Here is a 26,239-nt window from a genome sequence, read left to right as displayed (position 1 = left end):
GCTAGTTCTTTAATTTGTCTCATACACCTGTGGAAGTAAAATTCCGATTTAAGTCAGATATCTTGGCACCCAAAATTAAATCTATTCTTAGCAAAGCAATTGCCTGTCAACTGCCGCAATACAGCCACAGTGAAAGCTAATTTAAAAAAAAAAAAATACAGTACGATTTGGAAGCACTTTGAAACAAACTTTTAACAATATGTATTTGCTCAGAATGCCGAAAGCCTTATGCATTTTCATGGTAAAATTTAATAAATGGGAAAATTCAAGCCAGAATGTCTTTTCCTATTGACCTCCCAGTGCACCTTGTCTCAGACCATATATTTGTGTTTGCAGCACCCTCCCTCAGAACATGCAGTCTTCTCCCCTTGAATTCCAAGCACAGATAGACAAGTTTTTCGCTGCTGATGTTCATCCTTCCTCCATGGCTTTTATTTATAGTTGATTTCTTTGTTGCTACATTGGCAGTAAAAGGAAGGTTAAGGACAGTGTGAGTCCATTGCTTAAAGAGTCAGGGGAATAGTGACAAGGAACGTGGCTGTGGTAATCAGTATCTTCTTTTGCTTTAGTTTTCCCTGACTGGGCTTGCAATCAGGCCAGTCAGATCTGCTTATCAAGAGTCTGTGGGATGAGCAATATCCACAGCAAAGGAAGAAAAGAGCTAGAGATCACTTAGCCCACTTGAACATGCAGAACTCCATGGAACCTGATGGAATGCACAGGTATAGGGAAAGATCTAGCCAATGGCATTACAAGGTTACTGTCTAAATCTTAGCCAGGTCACAGTGATCAAGGCAGGTTTCTGTTGACTGAGAAAAAAAAGACATTGCATTCATCTGCAAAAAGGGGAAGGAGGATGCAAGCAACTATGGCCAGTCAACTCAGTCCCAAGGGAGGTCATGGAGCAAATCCACCTGGAAGATATTTTGAAGCACATGGAAGACAAGAAGGTAGTTGGGAACAGCCATGGGTAAACCACACCTTACTGACTTCATTGCTTTCTATGATAAACTTACTAGTGCTGTGCTATGGGAGAACAGTGAATATTGTTTACTTTGAATTTACCAAGCCTTTTGCAAAGCTTCCAGTTTTCCAGATTCAAGTTACTAAATTGGTGAGATAGGTAGTGGATAACTGGATGATAAGGTGTGTGAAAAATTGGCTGGACAGCTGGGCTTGAAGAGTTGTGATCAGCAGTGCAAATTTCAGCTGATGATCAGTTGGCTACTAGTGGGGCCCCTCAGGGATCAGTACCAAGACCAGTACTGTTTAATGTCTTCATTAACAACCTAGATGAGAGATAAGAGTGAGCATCAATACAAGATGAGAGTGGACAGTATTTTCTTTTTGAAGTTGGTACCTAGGGTATATGTAGACCATTCCGTTTTGAATACCTCAGGTTGAGCAGCCTCACTTTAGATCTTCCACTTCCCAGTGACAGGTCTAACCACATAGTCTTTCTTTCTGAGATATTTGCTTTAAATGCAAAAGCAAGTGTCGTGGTTTAAACCCAGTCAGGTAACTTGTTCACTCACTCCCAGTGAGTGGTGCCGAGCTGACAACAATCGAGGTCCGTGTCCGTCTCCCCCCCGCCCCTGCACCGGGGCTCTCCCTTTCCCCGCTCCCGGAGGGACGGGGAGGAGGATCGAGAGAGTGCAACTCCTACAGGTTGAGACAAGAACAGTCCAGCAACAAATCACCACCGCTACTATCAGCTAAAACAATGATAAGGGAAAATAACAAGGGAAGAGAATACAATACCACCGGCCAAGAAAGCGAGTTCCACCCGGAAGCCCCTGTCCTTCTGGGTAACTCCCAGTTACCCCCCACCCCGGGCATGACGTGCTGTGGTATGGAATACCTCCCCAGCTAGCCCGGGTCAGGCGCCCCGTCTCTGCTTCCTCACAGCTTCCCCTCCTCCCTGGCAGAGCATGAGCCTCACAGAGTCCTTGGTCAGGGTAAACATCACTTAGCAACAACCGAAAACATCGGCTTCACCAACACTGTTCTCAAGCTAGAAGTCAAAACACAGCACTGCACCAGTTAACACAAAGGAAAAACATGACTGCTACTGCTGAACCCAGGACATTATCCACCCCTTATTCCATACCATTCACGTCGTGCTCAGATCCCACATTTTCAATACACCATCGCTCTCCCACATATATACATCCATATACATACAGACCAAGACGAAAAAATCATTTTCTTAGTGCATGGACCAATCCCTATAATGCTGCCGAGTCCATTCGGTCCATGATGTTCCAAGTTCATTCTCTGTTGGGATGATGGCTGGAGGGAAGTCAGGGCCAGTCGCTGATAACCTGGAGACATCTAGTTGATGGGCTATAAAAGCATTACACAGCAGGCAACAGCATACAATTGAGTTCACTGGCTGTTTTCCCCTAAAATCAAATCCCCTTGAGGTATACATCGGACTTCCCCATCTTCCCGCATTACCCACCAAGTATATCCAGGTCCCTGAGCAAAAGCAATCCCACGAGTGGGTTTGCCTTTACCTGAAGCAGGAATAACCCAGACTGTCTTCCCCCTTCATAGGCTGCCAGTATCTCTTTCTCAGTTGGGGTATAGCTGGCCTCAGATCCTTTGTATCCCCGACTCCAAAAGCCGAGGGGTCGACCTCGAGTCTCCCCTGGAGCTTTCTGCCAGAGGCTCCAGGTCGGACCGTTCTCCCCAGCTGCACTGTACAGTACATTTTTTACATCTGGTCCGGTCCGGACTGGTCCAAGGGCTACTGCATGAACTATCTCGCGTTTAATTTGCTCAAAGGCTTGTTGCTGCTCAGGGCCCCATTTAAAATCATTCTTCTTCCGGGTCACATGATAGAGAGGGCTTACAATCGAACTGTAATTTGGGATGTGCATTCTCCAGAACCCCACTGCACCCAAGAAAGCTTGCGTTTCTTTCTTATTAGTTGGTGGAGACATTGCTGTTATCTTGTTGATCACATCTGTGGGGATCTGTCTATGTCCATCTTGCCATTTTATTCCCAAAAATTGAATCTCCTGTGCAGGTCCCTTGACCTTACTCCGTTTTATGGCAAAACCGGCTTTCAGCAGAATTTGGATTATTTTCCTCCCTTTCTCAAAGACGACTTCCGCTGTATCGCCCCACACAATAATGTCATCAATGTATTGCAGGTGTTCTGGAGCTTGCCCCTGTTCCAGTGCAGTCTGGATCAGTCCGTGGGAAATGGTAGGGCTGTGTTTCCACCCCTGGAGCAGCCAGTTTCAAGTGAACTGGACACCCCTCCAAGTAAAAGCAAACTGTGGCCTGCACTCTGCTGCCAAAGGAATGGAGAAAAATGCATTGGCAATATCAATCGTGGCATACCACTTGGCTGCCTTTGACTCTAGTTCATACTGAAGTTCTAGCATGTCCGGTACGGCAGCACTCAATGGTGGCGTGACTTCATTCAGGCCACGATAGTCTACTGTTAGTCTCCATTCTCCATTAGACTTTCGCACTGGCCATATGGGGCTATTAAAGGGCGTGCGGGTCCTGCTGATCACCCCCTGACTCTCCAGTCTACGGATCAGCTGGTGGATGGGAATCAGGGAGTCTCGGTTGGTGCGTTATTGCCTCTGGTGCACAGTTGTGGTCTCAATTGGCGCCTGTTGTTCTTCGACTTTCACCAACCTCACAGCAGAAGGATCTTCTGAGAGACCAGGCAAGGTGGACAGCTGCTCAATTTCCTCAGTCTCCAAAGCAGCAATACCAAAAGCCCACCGGTACCCTTTTGGGTCTTTGAAGTACCCTCTCTTGAGGTAGTCTATGCCGAGGATGCATGGAGCCTCTGGACCAGTCACAATAGGGTGCTTTTGCCACTCCCTCCCAGTCAGGCTGATTTCAGCCTCCAGCACAGTCAGCTCTTGGGATCCTTCTGTCACTCCAGAAATATAGATGGGTTCCACCCCTTGACAGCTTGATGGCATCAGGGTACACTGTGCACCGGTATCTACTAGAGCCTTATACTTCTGTGGGACTGATGTGCCAGGCCATCTGATCCACACAGTCCAGTAAATCCGATTGTCCCCTACCTCCACCTGGCTAGAGGCAGGGCCCCTCTAATGGTCATCACAGCGTTGGACACTTAAGTCGGGCAAAAAGGGATTATTCTTCATTATCACAGGAGCTGGAGTAAAATCAGCTCTTCCATTCCATCTGGGAAACTGCTCACCAGAGACTGAAGCCGTAGCTCTCATGGGACGATCAGTCTTGGCCCTTGCTCCCCTCTTCAGTTCACTCACCCGTTCCTCTAAAGCTGAAGTAGGTTTTCCACCCCACTTTGTCATGTCTTCTCTATGATCCAGCAGGTAAAACCATAGGGTAGCCCGTGGCGTATACCTCCTGTATCTCCTCTCTTGAACAATAGGACGCCTTTTGTTAATAGCTGAGACGTGTGTTGGTACACGTGAGGAGCTGGATAAATCAGATACATCGTCCCTCAATTGTTCGAGGTCCTGGGACAGTTTTTCCACAGCTGAGATGATAGAAGGGGTGAGATTGTCTTCGAACTCTCGGAGTTTATGAACCATTTCATCCACTGTTAGTGGTACTATGTCATTCCAGGTCACTGTTGCCGATGAATGGGCATATGTTGACGGTGCATTCCGTGCAAGTTTTCGCCACGAGTCGTGTACATTCAACTTCATCTGGATCTATAGGTGTATCCCTCTTATTTGGCTTGATGTGATAGAGCATCTCTACGATGGCTGATTTCCTCAGAGACTGGATGCCTGTGTCTATAGTAGTCCACTTGGCCGAACGACTCGTAACATCGTCCTTGTACGGAAACCTTTCTTTCACAGCTGCCAAGAGCCGCCTCCAAAGACTGAGGGACTTTTTCTCTCTTGCAATTGCTTTGTCAATTCCCCCTTCTCTAGCAAGTGATCCCAGCTGCTTGGCTTCTGTACCTTCTAGTTCGTGACCATCGGCCCCATTGTCCCAGCATCGGAGTAACCAGGTGATGATGTGCTCCCCTGGTTGACGGGTAAAATCTTTTCACATATTCCGCAGCTCGTTTGAGGTCCGAGGTCGAGAAGTTACCTCTTCTTCTTCTTCTTCGTCATGTGATGATGACTCCTGATCAGATTCTGGACCGGGTGGTGAATTCATTGGTTCTTCATCTCGCTTCACCCTTCTTGCCTCATTTTTGCTTGTTCTCTTGCGTAAAGGAGCAACCGATATTGGTGTGAATTGGTCCTCTGATTTGGCTGCAGTGATTATCACTGCGGTTTGAGTAGCAACTGTACTTGTTGCTGGGGGTGGTGCAGCTGCTGTGCTTGGAGCTGGGGTAACCGCGCTGTCTGTTGCAGTTGAAGTTTGAGCAGCTGCTGTACTTGCCACTGGGGTAGCTGCGCAGTCCATTGCAGCCAAAGTTTGAGTAGCGACTGTCGCTTTGCCCTCAAATCCGCCGACATTCTTTTCCTTTTGAAGGTGCTGGATAGTGTTGAACAAGGCCCTGTAAGCATAGGCCAAGCCCCAGCACGTTGCCGTGATTTGTCCATCTCTGGTATGGCCAGAATGACCACACACCTCATTTAAGTGTTTTACTAATTCTTCTGGATTTTGCAGTTGTTCAGTAGTGAAATTCCAAAGTACTGGAGGGGCCCACTGACCTAGATACTTGCCCATACTATCCCACACACCCTGCCACTCATGGCTGTCCAGCCTCTGGGAAAATCTCTCGGTCCTCCTACATCGTCGTTTGACCCCAGACAAGACCCAAACCTGAATCTGCTTAACTCTTGAAATCAGTAGTGGGCAAAACACACTCTGTATGCGTGTTAGCATGGTGATTCCCATCACCATCAGCAAACAAGTCTCAACAGCATTAAAAGGCCATTCAAAAAATTCAAAACTCTCAAATGTAAATGGTCTGGGGGGACGACTAGGAGGGTAAAAGGATGTCTCCTTCACAGGTTGAGCACCTGAGAAGGAGAAAAATGATGTGTAATTGCTAAGCACCTCCATCATATACCTCCCAAAGTATAAAGGTGGTGACCACACTGGGAACATAAGCCAGATCAGTTTCATGATCAATGATTCTATTGTATTACAAGTCATTACCATAAAGTACAATGGGATAAAAACCTTAGCCCAAGCCCCACACTTTAAAAACACTAATACAGCAAATACCGGATGGACGTAAGATACAATATACTGAAACTGTGAGATCAAGAGGAAAAACCTTGAGAGCCAATAAATCAGCATTGTGACGAGTGACTATCAATCCAGTCAGATCTGTTCTTATCTCAACCCCTCGTGCCCCACGTTGGGCGCCAAAAAGAACTGTCGTGGTTTAAACCCAGTCAGGTAACTTGTTCACTCACTCCCAGTGAGTGGTGCCGAGCTGACAACAATCAAGGTCCGTGTCCGTCTCCCCCCCCCCTGCACCGGGGCTCTCCCCTTCCCCGCTCCCGGAGGAACGGGGAGGAGGATCGAGAGAGTGCAACTCCTACAGGTTGAGACAAGAACAGTCCAGCAACAAATCACCACCGCTACTATCAGCTAAAACAATGATAAGGGAAAATAACAAGGGAAGAGAATACGATACCACCGGCCAAGAAAGCGAGTTCCACCCGGAAGCCCCTGTCCTTCTGGGTAACTCCCAGTTACCCCCCACCCCGGGCATGACGTGCTGTGGTATGGAATACCTCCCCAGGTAGCCCGTGTCAGGCGCCCCGTCTCTGCTTCCTCACAGCTTCCCCTCCTCCCTGGCAGAGCATGAGCCTCACAGAGTCCTTGGCCAGGGTAAACATCAGTTAGCAACAACCGACAACATCGGCTTCACCAACACTGTTCTCAAACTAGAAGTCAAAACACAGCACTGCACCAGTCAACACAAAGGAAAAACATGACTGCTACTGCTGAACCCAGGACAGCAAGTCACATCCTGATACATTCATGAAACAATTTTGGGCATTTGCCTTGAGGTGTGGATTCTGAATGGAAAGAAGCCCCTGCCTGTAGCATCAAATTTAGCCAAAATAGCTGGAGAAAGATGGAGCTGAAGACAAACTCCTGTTAAGATTCCTGGCCTAGCTGTCTGTTGGGTACTATTAAGCCATCTAAGCCTACCTTTTCACTAGGTTTTGACATCCATGTGTTTTGACATCTGTTTCTGAGGTGTATAACTGCCCCAATGCTCTGTGTAACAATCTGGTTTCACAATACAGTTCTTCATTCCAACCCTAACAAATACTGAAAGAGGATGGATCTAGATCCCTAATTATCCACTTTGAGGCATGCAAATACTTTTGACATTTGAATTGGTTTCCACTAATATGGAAGTAGGATGTAAAAGGGAAAGTGAGAGCAAGATAGAAGAATAACCAAAAATCAAGTTCTATGGATGGTGGAATACTTAATTGGATGGGTAAAATGTGTGTTCTTGTGACAAAAGAAATTTAGACTATAGCACCCACATCCTTGCAAAGTAATAATCTTTAACAAGGCTTCCTATAGAAGCTAGAAACAGTAATCTCAAAACTAATCTCATAGAGTCGTAGAATAGTTAAGGTTGGAAAGGAGCTTAAGATCATTGAGTTCCAAGCCCCCTGCCATGAGCAGGGACACTAAACCATGTCACCCACGGCTCTGTCCAGCCCTGCCTTGTGGTTGTATCACAAATTGCATGTAGGAAATTTATTACACTGTTCTACTTTATCTGTCCATTGAGTGTAAAATATAAAGTTCCTATTTTGTAACCTACAGATTGAAATAGGAAAGGTCTGAAATTTTTAGTACAAAATCAGAAATTCTACTTGCTATACCACCAAACACTGCAGAAACATTTAGAATGATTAGACAGCTCCATTCAGGTGCTGAAAGTTCACTTATCAGATGCATAGAAACACACTGAAAGTTATTGCAAGCTAAAGATAAGACATTTTTGTGGATTCAACTGCCTTCATATGTCTTGACTAATTTTTCCCAAAAATTATTCAGTACAAATAATTTTTTGTAATATGCTACTCGTGACATTGTTTGCCAGGCAAATTATACTGGGTACCAATCTTCTGGTAAGCCACAAGAAAATGAAATCCACATCGTTCGCAGGAACGTGTACTAACCGACAGACTACAGACACATATTATTACGTGCATTGGTATATGTTAGTTGGTGGTACCCTTTGTAACTTTTGATTAAATTTTGTCAACACAAATCCAAGAATGTAAACTTCTTGGAGAAAAAGGCAAATTTATTCACTTGTTTAGTTGAGGTAGTTTTACCTGTGCATAGGATGGTCATTGGAATTAGGTTGCCGAATATCAGAAGAGGTTGTACATCTTTCACTAAACCCTCATTTGATAAAAAAAAAACCAAAACCCACAAAGACTTGAAAAAAATATATTTGGCCAGAACAGGATACCATCCTTTCAGGTAAGGGTGAAAATGAACTTGAAGCTGTCATTCTCTGAATGAGATCAGTAATTTCTGGAAACCATTATTTCTTCCTTTACTTTCTTTTAAAGGTGATATAAACAGAGATCATATGCCAAGTTTTGCATTTGAGGGGAGAACTATGCTGAAGAGAATATCAGGAAATCATGAGGAAGCAAAAATATCCCTAGGACGTCATGCAGCATGTCACTAGCTACTGAATGAGATGCAGTTTTAAATCTGGTTCTGCCCTTTGGAATCTCTTAACGCTGTCTGCAGACTTCTTCAGAAGTCAAGACAGATAGGCACTTAAGTCAGTTACTTTGAATGGTGGGTTGGGCTCAAGTGCTTAATTTTACATAATTGAATTCAGGGTACCTCATTTTACCCTGACTTCTTCATTCTTCCTATGCTTCCCTTTCCATTTGGCAAAACTGTGTATGGGCATCTAACTGAAGCAGCTAACATACACAGCAGTTTGTGCAGAAAGCAACAAAGAAGGAGCCAGCAGGTCTGTGCCGACCAGCATATATGTACTTAGCTAGGGTGGTGACATGCCACAGGTGACAGGGCAAGGTTTCCGGCTGCTGTTAGAACTTCTGTCCCTGTGACATACAAGGCTTGACCCAGAGAAATCTTCAGAGAGAGGATTTAGATCTACAAATCTCAAGCTGCAGGGGCTGCCTGGGACATCTCACTGAGATTAGGCTAGATGGTTGTACAGCTTGTAGCAGCTGTTCAATTGTCAAGAAGCTGTGCCACCAAATGAAAGAGCTGCAGGAATAGGTCAGCAGACCAAGAAGCTTCAGGGAGGAAAAGAAAGTAATTGAATGGCTCTTCTCTGAGAGTCTGCTGCTTCAAGAGCTCAAGACTTCCAGCTGTAGCAGAGGGACAGGCAGAGCCTGGTGCCTGTCAGGGTGGCAAGTGGAAACCCCCATGATGGCAAGGGATGGAAGCTGGCACCAGGAAAATGCTTTCTGCTAGTCCTGAATACTTGCACCGATAGAATAGGTTCACTGCTTCATAGCTGCTAAGGACCTTTGTGGAGACAGTGTTCTCACGTGAGAATGCATAATTGGTACATAAACTCTGAATAATCCTGAAAGATACAGCAAGGCCGTGAGAGGCCCAAGGAAGCTTAAGCAAGCAAGATAAGAAGAAGCTAGAATTCTAGAATTCACTGAAGTAATGAGAACCATGGACTGTCAGCAAGCTTTCGAGGTCAAGTTCTCACACCTGTGCTTAACCAATTATATGCTAATTGCAAAGGGTCTTCAAGACATGTATCCAATCATAATATGTCAAATCACTGTAAGTGCATGTAAAAAATAGTATTTAAGGGGTTGTCCTGGGTTCAGCAGTAGCAGTCATGTTTCTCCTTCTTGGTAGCTGGTGCAGTGTTGTGTTTTGACTTTCGGCCTGGGAACAGAGCTGATAGCGATGTTTTTGGTTTGGCCAAGGACTTTGTGAGTGTCATGCTCTGCCAGGGAGGAGGGGAAGCCAGAAGGAAGCAGAGACAGGACACCTGACCCAAACTGACCAAAGAGGTATTCCATACCACAGCACGTCATGCCCAGGATGTAACTGGGAGTTAGCCGGAAGGGCTGGGAGACTGCAGGGTTGGAGGAGGTATGGGTCAGTGCTTGGTCGGGCTTGGGGGGTGAGTTATCGGTTGGCTGGTGGTGAGGTGTTGTATTCTCTTCCCTTGTTATTTCCTTTATCATTATTATCATTGGTGGTAGCAGTAGTGATTTCTGTTATACCTTAGTTACTAAACTGTTCTTATCTCAACCCGTGGGAGTTGCATTCTTTTTGATTCTTCTCTCCGTCCCTCTGGGAGTAGGGGGAGGGAAAGAAGGGGGGGAGTGAGTGAACGAGTTACCTGACTGGGTTTAAACCACGACAGGGGTTAAGGCTTTGTAATAAACGGCTTTTTTGTCTGATCATATTGATCTCTGACTGAGTCCATATATATTCTGCTGCAATTAGTGCCCGAACAGGGACCCTCCATATTTTTCATATTGAAGCTGAAAGAACTAAAGTGCATGGTGCCGAAGAAAGTGGAAAACACGGAGCCAAAGGGACGTCGGCTGGGTTCGATCCGGCAGGACCAGGATCGGGAGGTAGTCGCCTCGGAACGGAGCCTAGTGAGCCCGGAAGACACTGCGCAGTGCAAATAAGGTAACAGCCGATGGGGTCTGGAAGAGGGTTAGGATGTGAAAAAAAAAAAATGGTCATCTTTAAGCTCTTCCAACATATCCTCTCAGTGAGAGGGATAGAATATGACAATAATCTGTTAAAAAGATTGTTGCCCTGGAGTAAAGAAAAAGAGCTGATCCAGGGGGTTAATGAAGCTTTTGATCTCGGGACTTGGAAAAAAATTGGGGCACACCTGTGGGATCAAGTTACTTGTGGGTTTAAGGAGGCGAAGTCTCTTGCTGCCCCCTGGTTATTACTAAAAGGGACTCTAGACGCAATGAAGGCTGAGAAACGAGCGGCAAAATCCATTTTTACAGCTCTCTCTGACTCACCTTCACAACAGCAGGGCTCGGCACCTACAGTAGATTCAGCACCCGGTGCTACAGCCATGGTAGTGTCGTCTGTTTCAGGCATTAACATTCTGGTCAAAAACCGGCGCACAGTGCAGTACGAAAGTTTGAGGACCCTGCGCCTTTCCCCTACCCTGTGTCGATAACGCCTTTACCGGTGGTAGCTCTCCAGCTGAAACTCAGGAGCCAGTAGCGGCTACTGAGCAAACAAAACAAACTGATGTTAACCCTTTTCGTGCTGCTACTGCCCCTAAACTTAATCTCTAAGAATTTTTGCTGGGGTGGGAGTCTCCTGAGGAGGAGAGTGTAACTCCGAGTAAACACCCACCTCCGCCACACACACCACCGCTTGCATCGCTCCCACCGGAGCCGCAAAATGAGTGGAATGGGGGACAATGGACAAAATCCTTAGATAAACAATTGCAGGACTTGGGGGACCGTCTGAACAAATTGGGGGAGGAGAGGGAGCAAGCCCCAGAAAGAACGGAAAAAACGGGTAAGATCAGTCCTTGTGATGTGTCGTTACCACTGACTCCTACATCTAATAAAGTTAATCCGAGTACCATGAGATGGCGAGGCTGCATTCAGGATGCAATTATAGACGGTACTATTTTACCCATAGATGTTCCTGCTGCATTCCCTGTTATTATAAATCCTCAGGGACAGTCTGTCTGGACTCCTATGGACTGGAAAGTTATGAAAGAAATTAAGGGAGCAATTGCCAGTATGGGTTGTCTTCCTCATATACACAGCAAATGTTATCTGATTTCTTTTCTAGTAATGTTCTAACTCCAAATGATTGTCTCAGAGTGGCTGCAATTTTATTAACTCCTTCACAGCTCCTACATTTTAAAAGTGGGTTTGAGGAGCTTGCTGCAAGGGCTGCAGATGAGAATTTAGAGTGTAATCCCCATCACCCTTTGCACGGTGTTTCATCTGAAGTGTTATTGGGAAAGGGACAATTTCACCCTGATGGAGTACAAGCTCATATGAAAATTGAAGTTTTACAGCAAGCACAGCAATTGGCTTTAGCTGCTCTGAAAGCTGTGCCGGAAGCAGGAAAGCCTAATCCTTCATATACATCAGTAAAGCAGGGACCTACTGAGCCCTATATGCAATTTATTGACAGATTGACAGAGGCTACCGAAAAGAATATTGATCTGGCATCTAATGCTAAAGAATCGATGCTTATATCTCTGGCTATGGAAAATGCTAACCCAGCTTGCAAGCGTATTTTGCAGGTTTTGCCAAAATCTGCTGGTCTTCAAGAAATGATGGATGTATGTTCTAAAGTGGGCACAGCAGAGGAAAAGGCTGGATACATGGCTACTGCCTCCGCCACTGCTGTTAAACCCCTCCTACAACAAGGTCAGGGTGATCGTGGGGGTACTAAAGGTACGAGATGTTAGAATTGTGGATGGATGGGACATTTTAAAAAGCAGTGTACTGTAAAGAAAATTAGTTCAGCAACCTGACCCCCTCAGGGTGGTGTTACTGGTCTTGCAGACAAATATATTAAATGTGACAAATTTGGCCACAAGACAACTGAATGTCGTTCAAAGTTTAAAAAAGATGGGACCCTGTTGGAAAACTTGAATGTGAGCGCGATGCCACCCTGCGCAACGACACAAAATCAGGGTGTCTGGACTGCATCCCCTCCGCCACCGCAGGGCGTGCCGGAGTGGACGTGGCAACAGCAATAGATTTTACCATAACTGATACTTCTGTTCATTGTATTCCATCTGAATTAAATGGGCCTCTTGGTCATGGGTTATGTGCTTTGCTACTGGGATGATTATCAACATCAAGAAAAGGAATCTTTGTATTACCTGGTGTAATTGATGCTGTCTATACTGGAAATATTGGGACCATGGTGCAAACGCATGCTCCTCCGGTCAACATCCCTGAAAATTCGAAAATAGCTCAAATCTCAAATGATGATCTGACCGCTCTCATGCCCCTTTTAAAGGGTGAGTCAAAGGCAAAACAAAAGAGTTCTATCAAAAGCTCAGTATGAGGCCTTAGATCACATCATGACAAAAATCACTAATCTTCTCCCGATTGTCAAGGCCAAGCAGTAGGTATAGGCCTTGGAGTCAACCCTCAAGGCCTCCAGCTTTGGCAAATGGATGTGACTCATGTATCCTCTTTTGGGAAATTGAAATATGTCCATGTTACTATTGACACTATTCTCTTACAGGACAAGCTGTTATTGAACGAACACATCAAACTTTGAAACACTTGGAAAAACAAAAAACGGGGGAAGAAGGACATACACCAGTAGCAAGGATACAGAAAGCTGTATATGTTATGAATTTTGTGCAATTGACAGGAGACTTTAATGACCCCCCTGCTATAATATATGGTCAGGCATTAGGTTCAGATTATATGACTAAAATCCAGGGTATTCTGGTCCAGTACTAGGATTTGGAAACCGGCATTTGGAAAGGTCCTGTGAAAGCAAAACTAACTGGTTGAGGTTATATATGTGTAATTACAGATTCTGGTCTGTGGTGGGTGCCAGCTCGATGGGTGAAACCCTGGAAAGAGCCAGCACCACCCCAGGACAACCCCCCTTGTCAGTGATTGAATTAATTGAAATTTCAGCTTAGGACATTCGTTTTATGGATGTTTTCAGTCCTTCTTAAAGTGAAGAGAGCAATCTTTTTTACGTTAAAGTAAAAAAAAAAACCAAAAAACCACACCCCCACCCCGCGATCCTACAGCAAGACAAACACGGGATACAGGTGTATTGTGTGCGTTTTCGGTGGTGGGAAGGTCTTTCGTATGCTCTTATCAGGGGTGTTGGGCATACTGTGACTCATTTAATACAGTCTCTCTGTGATACTCATGAACTAGAAGTTGGTAAAAACAAGTATGTCCAGGTTTCTATCAACCTTTGGAGACCTTTGTAGATATTGCTGGCCACTTCTCCCAACATAGGCTGGCCACCTGTGTTGGAATGAGTGTGCATTTTGGTCAGTATAAAAGCCCAAGCCTCATGCACTGTGGAGGAGGCAGAGCCTCTGCGGGGACGCCCGCTAAGGTTGAGCCTGCCACCTCGCACTGCAATGATGCTTCTCTGAGCTGGTTTGCTGTTAGTCTCCACAGGGTCCTTACGCCAGGTTCTGTACGTGGGACTGTGTAGTGGGAGTATTAATTGTATTTTTGTGTTTCAAATACTGTACTTGTGTGGAGTGTGCTTGTGGGATCCCACACATGTGTGTGTGTTGAGGGCAATCAGTGTTTTGTGTATTGTTGGGTTCATGTAAAAGTTTTTAAGGGGTAGCTGTTTAACCTTTCGGGCATGAAAGAGTTAATGTAAAAGTATGGCTGCTGGCAGGTATTTATAGTTGATGCTGAAGCAGGCAGGCAGCTGTAGCTGCTGCCGAGCAGGCCGGCATTTGCAGGGATCAAAAAAAAAGAAAAGGGGGAAAAGAGCAATGATGATGCTGCAAATATGCAGTTTAACCTGTCTACTTCTCAAGAACTGATAACCTGGAGATGGGGATATATTTGTGTCCTCCTGCCTACAGGTCCATGGCGACTGCCTGCAAAGTTTGTCAAGCCTTGCCATGAGCTGGACAGACAAATGGAAAAACCTGATGCCTCAGCTACAGGAGCTGACTGTGATTACCCCAAGCAGAATGAGATAGAGGAAGAGAAAAAAAAGAATGACTGCAAAACGTCACTTGGGGGCAAATGAAAAGTAACAACTTGAATATGTGTGCTTGTAAAGGAGCTATTATTAGAGGCTGTGATTTTGTGTATAAAACCCCCTGTATTTACTAGCCAGTTGCTAATTAGGAACTACACCTTGTATTGTATAGATTTGTCACTTGTAAAAGAGATGTTGAGTATGGAAATTTGCAGTAGCTGCTAGAAAATGCTAAGGCAAAAGCCGCTCCCCCCCCCAGTGAGTGGTGCCCTGCAACAATCAAGGTCCGTGTTCTCTCCCCCCCCCCTCCCTCCCGCTCCCGGGAGGAACGGGGAGGAGGATCGAGAGAGTGCAACTCCTACGGGTTGAGACAAGAACAGTCCAGCAACAAATCACCACCGCTACTATCAGCTAAAACAATGATAAGGGAAAATAACAAGGGAAGAGAATACGATACCACCGGCCAAGAAAACGAGTTCCACCCGGAAGCTCCTGTCCTTCCGGGTAACTCCCAGTTACCCCCCACCCCGGGCATGACGTGCTGTGGTATGGAATACCTCCCCGGCTAGCCCGGGTCAGGCGCCCCGCCTCTGCTTCCTCACAGCCTCCCCTCTTCCCTGGCAGAGCATGAGCCTCACAGAGTCCTTGGTCAGGGTAAACATCACTTAGCAACAACCGACAACATCGGCTTCACCAACGCTGTTCTCAAAACTAGAAGTCAAAACACAGCACTGCACCAGTTAACACAAAGGAAAAAACATGATTGCTACTGCTGAACCCAGGACATTATCCACCCCTTATTCCATACCATTCACGTCGTGCTCAGATCCCACATTTTCAATACACCATCGCTCTCCCACATATATACATCCATATACATACAGACCAAGAGGAAAAAAAAATCATTTTCTTAGTGCATGGACCAATCCCTATAATGCTGCCGAGTCCATCCGGTCCATGATGTTCCAAGTTCATTCTCTGTTGGGATGATGGCTGGAGGGAAGTCAGGGCCAGTCGCTGGTGACCTGGAGACATCTAGTTGATGGGCTATAAAAGCATTACACAGCAGGCAACAGCATACAATTGAGTTCACTGGCTGTTTTCCCCTAAAATCAAATCCCCTTGAGGTATACATCGGACTTCCCCATCTTCCCGCATTACCCACCAAGTATATCCAGGTCCCTGAGCAAAAGCAATCCCACGAGTGGGTTTGCCTTTACCTGAAGCAGGAATAACCCAGACTGTCTTCCCCAGCAAATTCTTCATATGCACCACGGGAACTTTGTCCCCCTCTACAATATGTAAAAGTTCTGACTGGGCTGGGCCAGCCCTGTTGGCAGATCCTCTGGTGTTGACCAACCAGGTGGCCTTTGGTAAATGTGTATCCCAATGCTTGAAAGTTCCCCCACCCATCGCTCTCAGTGTAGTTTTTAACAGCCCATTGTACCGTTCGATTTTCCCAGAGGCTGGTGCATGGTAGGGGATGTGATATACCCACTCAATGCCATGCTCTTTGGCCCAAATATCTATAAGGTTATTCCGGAAATGAGTCCCATTGTCTGACTCAATTCTCTCTGGGGTGCCGTGTCGCCACAAAATCTGTTTCTCAAGGCCCAGGATGGTGTTCCGGGCAGTGGCATGGGGCACAGCGTATGTTTCCAGCCACCCGGTGGTTGCTTCCACCATGGTAAGCACATGGCGCTTGCCTTGGCGGGTTGGTGGCAGTGTGATATAGTCAATCTGCCAGGCCTCCCCATATTTATACTTCAACCATCGTCCTCCATACCAAAGAGGCTTTAACCGCTTGGCTTGTTTAATTGCAGCACATGTTTCACACTCATGAATAACCTGGGCAATAGTGTCCATTGTTAAGTCCACCCCTCGGTCACGGGCCCATCTATATGTTGCATCTCTGCCCTGATGGCCTGAAGTGTCATGGGCCCACCGGGCCAAAAATAATTCACCTTTATGTTGCCAATCTAAGTCCATCTGAGCCACTTCAATCTTAGCCGCTTTATCCACTTGTTGGTTGTTCTGGTGTTCCTCAGTGGCCCGACTCTTGGGTACATGGGCATCTACATGACGTACCTTCACCACCAGGTTCTGCACCCGGGCAGCAATATCTTTCCACAGTGCAGCAGCCCAGATGGGTTTACCTCTGCGTTGCCAGTTGCTCTGCTTCCATTGCTTCAACCACCCCCACAGGGCATTTGCCACCATCCATGAGTCAGTATAGAGATAAAGTACTGGCCACTTTTCTCGTTCAGCAATGTCCAGGGCCAGCTGGATGGCTTTCACCTCGGCAAATTGACTCGATTCACCCTCTCCTTCAGCAGTTTCTGCAACTTGTCGTCCAGGACTCCATACAGCTGCCTTCCATCTCCGATGCTTTCCCACAATACGGCAAGAGCCATCAGTAAACAAGGCATACTGCTTTTCACTTTCTGACAGTTTATTATATGGTGGGGCCTCTTCAGCACGCACCACCTCCTCCTCTGGTGACATTCCGAAATCTTTGCCCTCTGGCCAGTCCATGATGACTTCTAGAATGCCTGGACGACTGGGATTTCCTATTCGAGTTCGTTGTGTAATTAGTGCAGCCCATTTACTCCATGTAGCATCAGTTGCATGATGTGTAGAGGAGACCCTGCCTTTGAACATCCAGCCCAGCACGGGCAGCCGGGGTGCCAGGAGGAGCTGTGCTTCAGTGCCAATCACTTCCGAAGCAGCTCGAACCCCTTCATAGGCTGCCAGTATCTCTTTCTCAGTTGGGGTATAGCTGGCCTCAGATCCTTTGTATCCCCGACTCCAAAAGCCGAGGGGTCGACCTCGAGTCTCCCCTGGAGCTTTCTGCCAGAGGCTCCAGGTAGGACCGTTCTCCCCAGCTGCAGTGTACAGCACATTTTTTACATCTGGCCCGGTCCGGACAGGTCCAAGGGCTACTGCATGAACTATCTCGCGTTTAATTTGCTCAAAGGCTTGTTGCTGCTCAGGGCCCCATTTAAAATCATTCTTCTTCCGGGTCACATGATAGAGAGGGCTTACAATCGAACTGTAATTTGGGATGTGCATTCTCCAGAACCCCACTGCACCCAAGAAAGCTTGCGTTTCTTTCTTATTAGTTGGTGGAGACATTGCTGTTATCTTGTTGATCACATCTGTGGGGATCTGTCTACGTCCATCTTGCCATTTTATTCCCAAAAATTGAATCTCCTGTGCAGGTCCCTTGACCTTACTCCGTTTTATGGCAAAACCGGCTTTCAGCAGGATTTGGATTATTTTCCTCCCTTTCTCAAAGACTTCTTCCGCTGTATCGCCCCACACAATAATGTCATCAATGTATTGCAGGTGTTCTGGAGCTTGCCCCTGTTCCAGTGCAGTCTGGATCAGTCCATGGCAAATGGTAGGGCTGTGTTTCCACCCCTGGGGCAGTCGGTTCCAAGTGAACTGGACACCCCTCCAAGTAAAAGCAAACTGTGGCCTGCACTCTGCTGCCAAAGGAATGGAGAAAAATGCATTGGCAATATCAATCGTGGCATACCACTTGGCTGCTTTTGACTCTAGTTCATACTGAAGTTCTAGCATGTCCGGTACGGCAGCACTCAATGGTGGTGTGACTTCATTCAGGCCACGATAGTCTACTGTTAGTCTCCATTCTCCATTAGACTTTCGCACTGGCCATATGGGGCTATTGAAGGGTGAGCGGGTCCTGCTGATCACCCCCTGACTCTCCAGTCTACGGATCAGCTGATGGATGGGAATCAGGGAGTCTCGGTTGGTGCGATATTGCCGCCGGTGCACTGTTGTGGTCGCAATTGGCACTTGTTGTTCTTCAACTTTCAGCAACCCCACAGCAGAGGGATCTTCTGAGAGACCAGGCAAGGTGGACAGCTGCTCAATTTCCTCAGTCTCCAAAGCAGCAATACCAAAAGCCCACCGGTACCCTTTTGGGTCTTTGAAGTACCCTCTCTTGAGGTAGTCTATGCCGAGGATGCATGGAGCCTCTGGACCAGTCACAATAGGGTGCTTTTGCCACTCCCTCCCAGTCAGGCTGATTTCAGCCTCCAGCACAGTCAACTCTTGGGATCCTCCTGTTACTCCAGAAATATAGATGGGTTCCACCCCTTGACAGCTTGATGGCATCAGGGTACACTGTGCACCGGTATCTACTAGAGCCTTATACTTCTGTGGGACTGATGTGCCAGGCCATCTGATCCACACAGTCCAGTAAATCCGATTGTCCCCTACCTCCACCTGGCTGGAGGCAGGGCCCCTCTAATGGTCGTCACAGCATTGGACACTTAAGTCGTGTTGAAAGGGATTATTCTTCGTTATCACAGGAGCTGGAGTAAAATCAGCTCTTCCACTCCATCTGGGAAACTGCTCACCAGAGACTGAAGCCGTAGCTCTCATGGGACGATCAGTCTTGGCCCTTGCTCCCCTCTTCAGTTCACTCACCCGTTCCTCCAAAGCTGAAGTAGGTTTTCCATCCCACTTTGTCATGTCTTCTCCGTGATCCAGCAGGTAAAACCATAGGGTACCCCGTGGCGTATACCTTCTGTATCTCCTCTCTTGAACAATAGGACGTCTTTTGTTAATAGCTGAGACGCGTGTTGGTACACGTGAGGAGCTGGATAAATCAGATACATCGTCCCTCAATTTGTCGAGGTCCTGGGACAGTTTTTTCACAGCTGAGATGATGGAAGGAGTGAGATTGTCTTCGAACTCTCGGAGTTTATGAACCATTTCATCCACTGTTAGTGGTACTATGTCATTCCAGGTCACTGTTGCCAATGAATGGGCATATGATGACGGTGCATTCCGTGTAAGTTTTCGCCACATGGGTCGTGTACATTCAACTTCATCTGGATCTATAGGTGTATCCCCGTTATTCGGCTTGATGTGATAGATCATCTCTACGATGGCCGATTCCCTCAGAGACTGGATGCCTTTGTCTATAGTAGTCCACTTGGCCGAACGACTCGTAACATCGTCCTTGTACGGAAACCTTTCTTTCACAGCTGCCAAGAGCCTCCTCCAAAGGCTGAGGGACTTTTTCTCTCTTGCAATTGCTTTGTCAATTCCCCCTTCTCTAGCAAGTGATCCCAGCTGCTTGGCTTCTGTACCTTCTAGTTCGTGACCATCGGCCCCATTGTCCCAGCATCGGAGTAACCAGGTGATGATGTGCTCCCCTGGTTGACGGGTAAAATCTTTTCGCATATTCCGCAGCTCGGTTGAGGTCCGAGGTCGAGAAGTTACCTCTTCTTCTTCTTCTTCGTCATGTGAGGATGACTCCTGATCAGATTCTGGACCGGGTGGTGAATTCATTGGTTCTTCATCTCGCTTCACCCTTTTTGCCTCCTTTTTGCTTGTTCTCTTGCGTACAGGGGCAACTGATATTGGTACGAATTGGTCCTCTGGTTTGGCTGCAGTGATTATCACTGTGGTTTGAGTGGCGACTGTACTTGTTGCTGGGGGTGGTGTAGCTACCGTGCTTGGAGCTGGGGTAACCGCGCTGTCTGTTGCAGTTGAAGTTTGAGCAGCTGCTGTACTTGCCACTGGGGTAGCTGCGCAGTTCATTGCAGCCAAAGTTTGAGTAGCGACTGTCACTTTGCCCTCAAATCCGCCGACATTCTTTTCCTTTTGAAGGTGCTGGATAGTGTTGAACAAGGCCCTGTAAGCATAGGCCAAGCCCCAGCACGTTGCCGTGATTTGTCCATCTCTGGTATGGCCAGAATGACCACACACCTCATTTAAGTGTTTTACTAATTCTTCTGGATTTTGCAGTTGTTCGGTAGTGAAATTCCAAAATACTGGAGGGGCCCACTGACCTAGATACTTGCCCATACTATCCCACACACCCTGCCACTCATGGCTGTCCAGCCTCTGGGAAAATCTCTCGGTCCTCCTACATCGTCGTTTGACCCCAGACAAGACCCAAACCTGAATCTGCTTAACTCTTGAAATCAGTAGTGGGCAAAACACACTCTGTATGCGTGTTAGCATGGTGATTCCCATCACCATCAGCAAACAAGTCTCAAGAGCATTAAAAGGCCATTTAAAAAATTCAAAACTCTCAAATGTAAATGGTCTGGGGGGACGACTAGGAGGGTAAAAGGATGTCTCCTTCACAGGTTGAGCACCTGAGAAGGAGAAAAAAGATGTGTAATTGCTAAGCACCTCCATCATATACCTCCCAAAGTATAAAGGTGGTGACCACACTGGGAACATAAACCAGATCAGTTTCATGATCAATGATTCTATTGTATTACAAGTCATTACCATAAAGTACAATGGGATAAAAACCTTAGCCCAAGCCCCACACTTGAAAAACACTAATACAGCCAATACCGGATGGACGTAAGATATGGTATACTGAAACTGTGAGATCAAGAGGAAAAACCTTGAGAGCCAATAAATCAGCATTGTGACGAGTGACTATCAATCCAGTCAGATCTGTTCTTATCTCAACCCCTCGTGCCCCACGTTGGGCGCCAAAAAAAGAACTGTCGTGGTTTAAACCCAGTCAGGTAACTTGTTCACTCACTCCCAGTGAGTGGTGCCGAGCTGACAACAATCAAGGTCCGTGTTCGTCTCCCCCCCCTCCCTGCACCGGGGCTCTCCCCTTCCCCGCTCCCGGAGGAACGGGGAGGAGGATCGAGAGAGTGCAACTCCTACGGGTTGAGACAAGAACAGTCCAGCAACAAATCACCACCGCTACTATCAGCTAAAACAATGATAAGGGAAAATAACAAGGGAAGAGAATACGATACCACCGGCCAAGAAAACGAGTTCCACCCGGAAGCTCCTGTCCTTCCGGGTAACTCCCAGTTACCCCCCACCCCGGGCATGACGTGCTGTGGTATGGAATACCTCCCCGGCTAGCCCGGGTCAGGCGCCCCGCCTCTGCTTCCTCACAGCCTCCCCTCTTCCCTGGCAGAGCATGAGCCTCACAGAGTCCTTGGTCAGGGTAAACATCACTTAGCAACAACCGACAACATCGGCTTCACCAACGCTGTTCTCAAAACTAGAAGTCAAAACACAGCACTGCACCAGTTAACACAAAGGAAAAACATGATTGCTACTGCTGAACCCAGGACAGCAGGTGATGGAACAAATTAAGAGGGTGGGAGAATTCCACTGGTAAGAAATTTCTTTGGCTAGTCCCTCACTGCCATCAGCATCTTCAACATGCTGCTGCACCCTGTAATAGTTACTCTGCTAATGTAAATTTGTGTGTGCCTTGCTGTAGTAGCTACTTGTTACTAGATGAAGCAGGTGAAACTCTGCATTGACAGCAAGGTGCAAGGACTGAGGCTGACAAAATGCCTGCTACCACAGTCAAGGGCAATACTGGGTTGGCCTCTGTGTTTGCCACCAAGAAGAACCTTTAGCTCCGCTGTTGGCTGCAACCCAGCAGGCGTGGAGCAGTGGGGACACACGCCATGCCAGACCTTGATGTGAAGGATGGCCTCCCCTCTTACCAGAGAGCCATACAGGAGAAAAAAGGGGCTGGCCCAGCAGCCTGTAGTTGGCATATGTTGGAGATATGATCTAGCCCAAATCCCCTGCTCAAGTAGGGTCACCCAAAACGTATATAAAACAAAAAGGGGGAGATGTGGAGACAGTGTTCTCACGGGAGAATGCATAATTGGTACATAAAGTCTGAATAATCCTGAAAGATACAGCAAGGCCGTGAGAGGCCCAAGGAAGCTTAAGCAAGCAAGATAAGAAGAAGCTAGAATTCACTGAGGTAATGAGAACTGTGAACTGTTGGCAAGCTTTCGAGGTCAAGTTCTCACACCTGTGCTTAACCTATTATATGCTAATTGCAAAGGGTCTTTAAGACATGTATCCAATCATAATATGCCAAATCACTGTAAGTGCATGTAAGAAATAGTATTTAAGGGGTTAAGGCTTTGTAATAAATGGCTTTTTGTCTGATCATATTGATCTCTGACTGAGTCCGTATATATTCTGTGGCAGACCTGGGAGCACTGTAAAAAAAAACACTTCACAGCAAGCTGAACCTGAGCCATACAGAAGCATCAGGAGGAAAGCGTTGGTAGTGGGAGACACTGCTGTAGCAGTGGGATTTCCTACCTGCCAACCTGACCTGTGAACTATGGGGGTTTTCTAATTGCTGGAGGTTCACACTGGAGTTGTTCTGGAAAGGCTGCCAAGGCTCATCAAGGCATCAAACTGTTACCTGATACTGCTTTTCCACATAGACATCAAGTATACTTTTCTGGGATGACCTAGAAAGTATCAAGGATGGTTCTGGGAATGATGGTCAAGGGTGTGGGGGTACAGGTGGTTTTCTCCTCTATCCTGCCAGTGCAGGGTAAAAGGCTTGAGGAGTGGCTGGATTCTGCAAGAGAAGAACTGGTCGTGGAGCTGGTGTCAGAAACGGGTTTGGTTTCTATGACAACTGCATGCAAGTGGTGCAATCCAACTGACTAACTGAAGCAAAAGTATCTTTGCCAGCAGGCTGTCCAGAACACTTGTAAGCTAGGAACAGCAGGGGAGGGAGAGAATGATCAGCAATTATGTGAGAAAGTGGGGGACTGGGTGAGTGACTGAGTGAGCAGAGGATGCAGATGATATGAAAAAGGGGAATTTTATAATCAATGGCATGGGGTTGAAGTGGGGTCACTCCAAGAGTATGCATACAAATAAGGAACTGCCTGTGCGACAACATTGCAGTGAATACTCCCATGCTGTTTCTGGGAGATTGGCATACTTAGGTGTCTCTATAAATTGTCTGTACACTGGTGCGTGCTGCATGGAGAGCAAACAGGAGGAATGAGAAGTCCCTATGCAATTGAAGGGCTATGGTCTCATTCAGATCACAGACATGGTGGCGTAGTTGACAAGACTGGACTGTTGCAATGTTCAGAGAGTCGGTGACAGTGAAAGCAGGAAATTACCCTGCATGTGAGGGAGCAGCAGGAATGCATGCAGCATTCCTGTTCTCCAGCTACTTTGAAGTCATTCATGTCCCATCAAGGTAAAATGAACAAAATGCAGAGTAGAATCCACAGTTACAAGGGTTATGAGACATATATGGAGTAACAGAAAACAGAGTTAATCTAATTCCTTTCAAATGTAATCAAGTTGCATTAAGATTTAATCAGAAAGGTTTCTTACTCTTTCTTCAGCTGAATTGCATTAGATCTTTTCTGTGACCTGTCTACCAGGAAGTCTTTCTGTATAAAACCTACCCAAGGTTGCATTTATTAGAAATAACCGTTTATTTACGTATTATGTCAGCTGGGATCATTAACTGAGTTCAGGAGATGTAAAAATATGCAATGTCTGAAAACTATTTTCATTTTTTTTCTTAAAGGGTAGCGAGTCAAATTTAGTTATGTAAATGTAGTTACTAGTGACAATTTAGGCAAATACCTGAACTATACATATGGGGCTGTCAGTTGCAACAAAGCGTATGTGAGATCATTTCCTCTGGCACTGGCAGTCAGAAGGCAGACAAGATGAGCCAATTCATCTCAAATGGCCTCAGAAGGTGCCTAATTATAGACAGGTGATACCGCCACTCTCTGTATTTTAATTAACTAATTACCTTCACTTGAGATTTAAATCTCTTTTTAGACCAATATGATCACCTGTTTCTAAGCAGTACCAGCTCCTGGCATCTGCAGTAACTACTGTATCTTGCTTTTTTTTTTACATAGGTTTTACCATCCTATGTAAGCAGATCATCAATAGCAGATATTTCAAAATGGCAGTATACCCTCTCAGAATCAAAGTACTGTGAGATGTTGCTGCAGACACAGCTGCTTGTTTTGAACTATAATGCATGGCATTTGTGTCACAGTGATAATTTTCTCTAGAACATTTCCTCTCATCTCTCCAACTCATCAGAATGCTACCTAAACAGCCTCCAAAAATTGCTACCCATATCCTTTTTTTTCACACATTTGCAACATATTTTCTTCCACAGGCAGTCACTTTCAATACCGGATGCAGAGTGTGTAATTAGAAACTTATTGCTTGGAACTGAAGTAAGAGAGAAATCCAGTTGCTGGCCATTCCACTATACATGAGAGGCATGTGGAACTGGGATGTGTCATTAGAGTTCATCTGGCATCGCTGGATTGTCTCTTGGACAACCAAAACATTTCTCTTGCTCTTTCAGGATTGATTGCTGTTTGTATGACATAAACAGCTATTTCTAGTATTTAGTCTGACCTCTGGACCCTGCATTTTATTCCATGTTTCTGAATGATTAAGTATTTATTTCTTCCGTTCTGGCTGTGCTGAACTCTAGTCCTGGTCTATTTACTGTGAAGCAACAATGTCAGAATTCAAAAATCAAATACAAAACCACAAAGTATCAATAGAAAGAATCTGACTAACAAGATGTTGCTGACCATATGTCCAGATTATGCAGCAATATTAACAGGCTTGGGGAGAATACTTGTTTAATTTCTTTTTTTTTTTTCATTATAGATTCATATGAATTGATTATTTCTCAAACTACCGCAAATGCATAGAACAAGAAATAATTTATTTTTGTTGAAAAGGAAAAACTACCAGACAAAATCACTGCTGAGCTGGACCACAGAGAAGAAAGTCTTTAGGGAAGCAAGAGCACAAGCAGAATTGGAGCTATCTGGGAACCTTTTCATTCAGTTCACAAGAGGGAGAACTGGTTGCATAACTGCGCTGACCTAAAAATGCTTTTCAGATTCTTCAATTAAAGCACAGGAAGGTAAGACCGTGCCTCTCTGTACCTATTGGCTTCCTATAGGTGGTTCTCATTCAGTCATTGTTCCAGTTTGAATTCAGAGTCATATAACCAATCATGAGTCATGAAAAAGGGTTTATGCATCTCACACTACTATCCCCTGCAGAGGGTTTGTAACACTTAAAAGTCAAAATCTAAAAAAGTTAATATTTTCAGATGTGGTTGTTTATTAAATTTTATCTATAAAGCTTAAGGAACTGAAATTCTGTTCATTGGCCAAATTCATTACTCTCTGCAAACCTCTCATCACAGCCCAAAATACCTATAGAAATTATAAAAAATGTAGTATGGTAGATTTTTCATGTGATTTCACAGAATACCCAATGACAGATTATTTTAGGAAATACATAAACATACAAACTTCCTTATTGTACATGTCTATTAAATTCTCTTTCAGAAATCAGCACTGTTAGAAAGATTATTCAGATAGAGAATTAAATTTCAATCACAGCAGGACAAATGACTGGTTCGAAAATGGATTTGCTAACTAGGACAAATGATAGGAAGAGAATTGTGAAAAACTAGCAGAAATTATGGGTACAGAAAATGATGATAAAACAGTTCTTGAAAGTGAACTTTTTTATGTCCTCTTCATTTAAAAGGAACTTCTGAAACCATTGATTTCCGTTCACTGTTAGTTTTCTAAAAATTAAATATTACACAACTCAATGCCAGAAGAAGAAACCACAATGTTTAATGGAGGCACACACAGCTGTAGACTCATTGCAGGAACACTGTAATGCGTTTTAAAATCTGTTTACCCAAAAGCAGCTGTTGGAGAGAAACTATCATGCAAAATAAACAGTAAGATGTATTCACCATATGTCCAGTGTCCAGGGGCAATGCTCATGG

At 45.7% G+C, this 26,239-nt stretch overlaps 1 long non-coding RNA gene across 1 annotated transcript; it reads left to right on the top strand.

The window, feature by feature from the left end:
- The first annotated feature begins 851 nt into the window (after positions 1-851).
- On the top strand, positions 852-25,861 carry LOC130601400 (uncharacterized). Its single transcript, XR_008972664.1, has 3 exons — positions 852-950; positions 25,164-25,351; positions 25,785-25,861. It is a non-coding gene; the product is annotated as an uncharacterized LOC130601400 (long non-coding RNA).
- Positions 25,862-26,239: the final 378 nt, after the last annotated feature.

Source organism: Pezoporus wallicus, unplaced genomic scaffold (genome assembly GCF_028554395.1).
Source record: "Pezoporus wallicus isolate ANWC-B61680 ecotype Strahan unplaced genomic scaffold, APGP_CSIRO_Pwel_v1 contig_2349, whole genome shotgun sequence".
Classification (NCBI taxonomy): domain Eukaryota; kingdom Metazoa; phylum Chordata; class Aves; order Psittaciformes; family Psittacidae; genus Pezoporus; species Pezoporus wallicus.
This window is presented reverse-complemented; position numbering and strand designations above follow the sequence as displayed.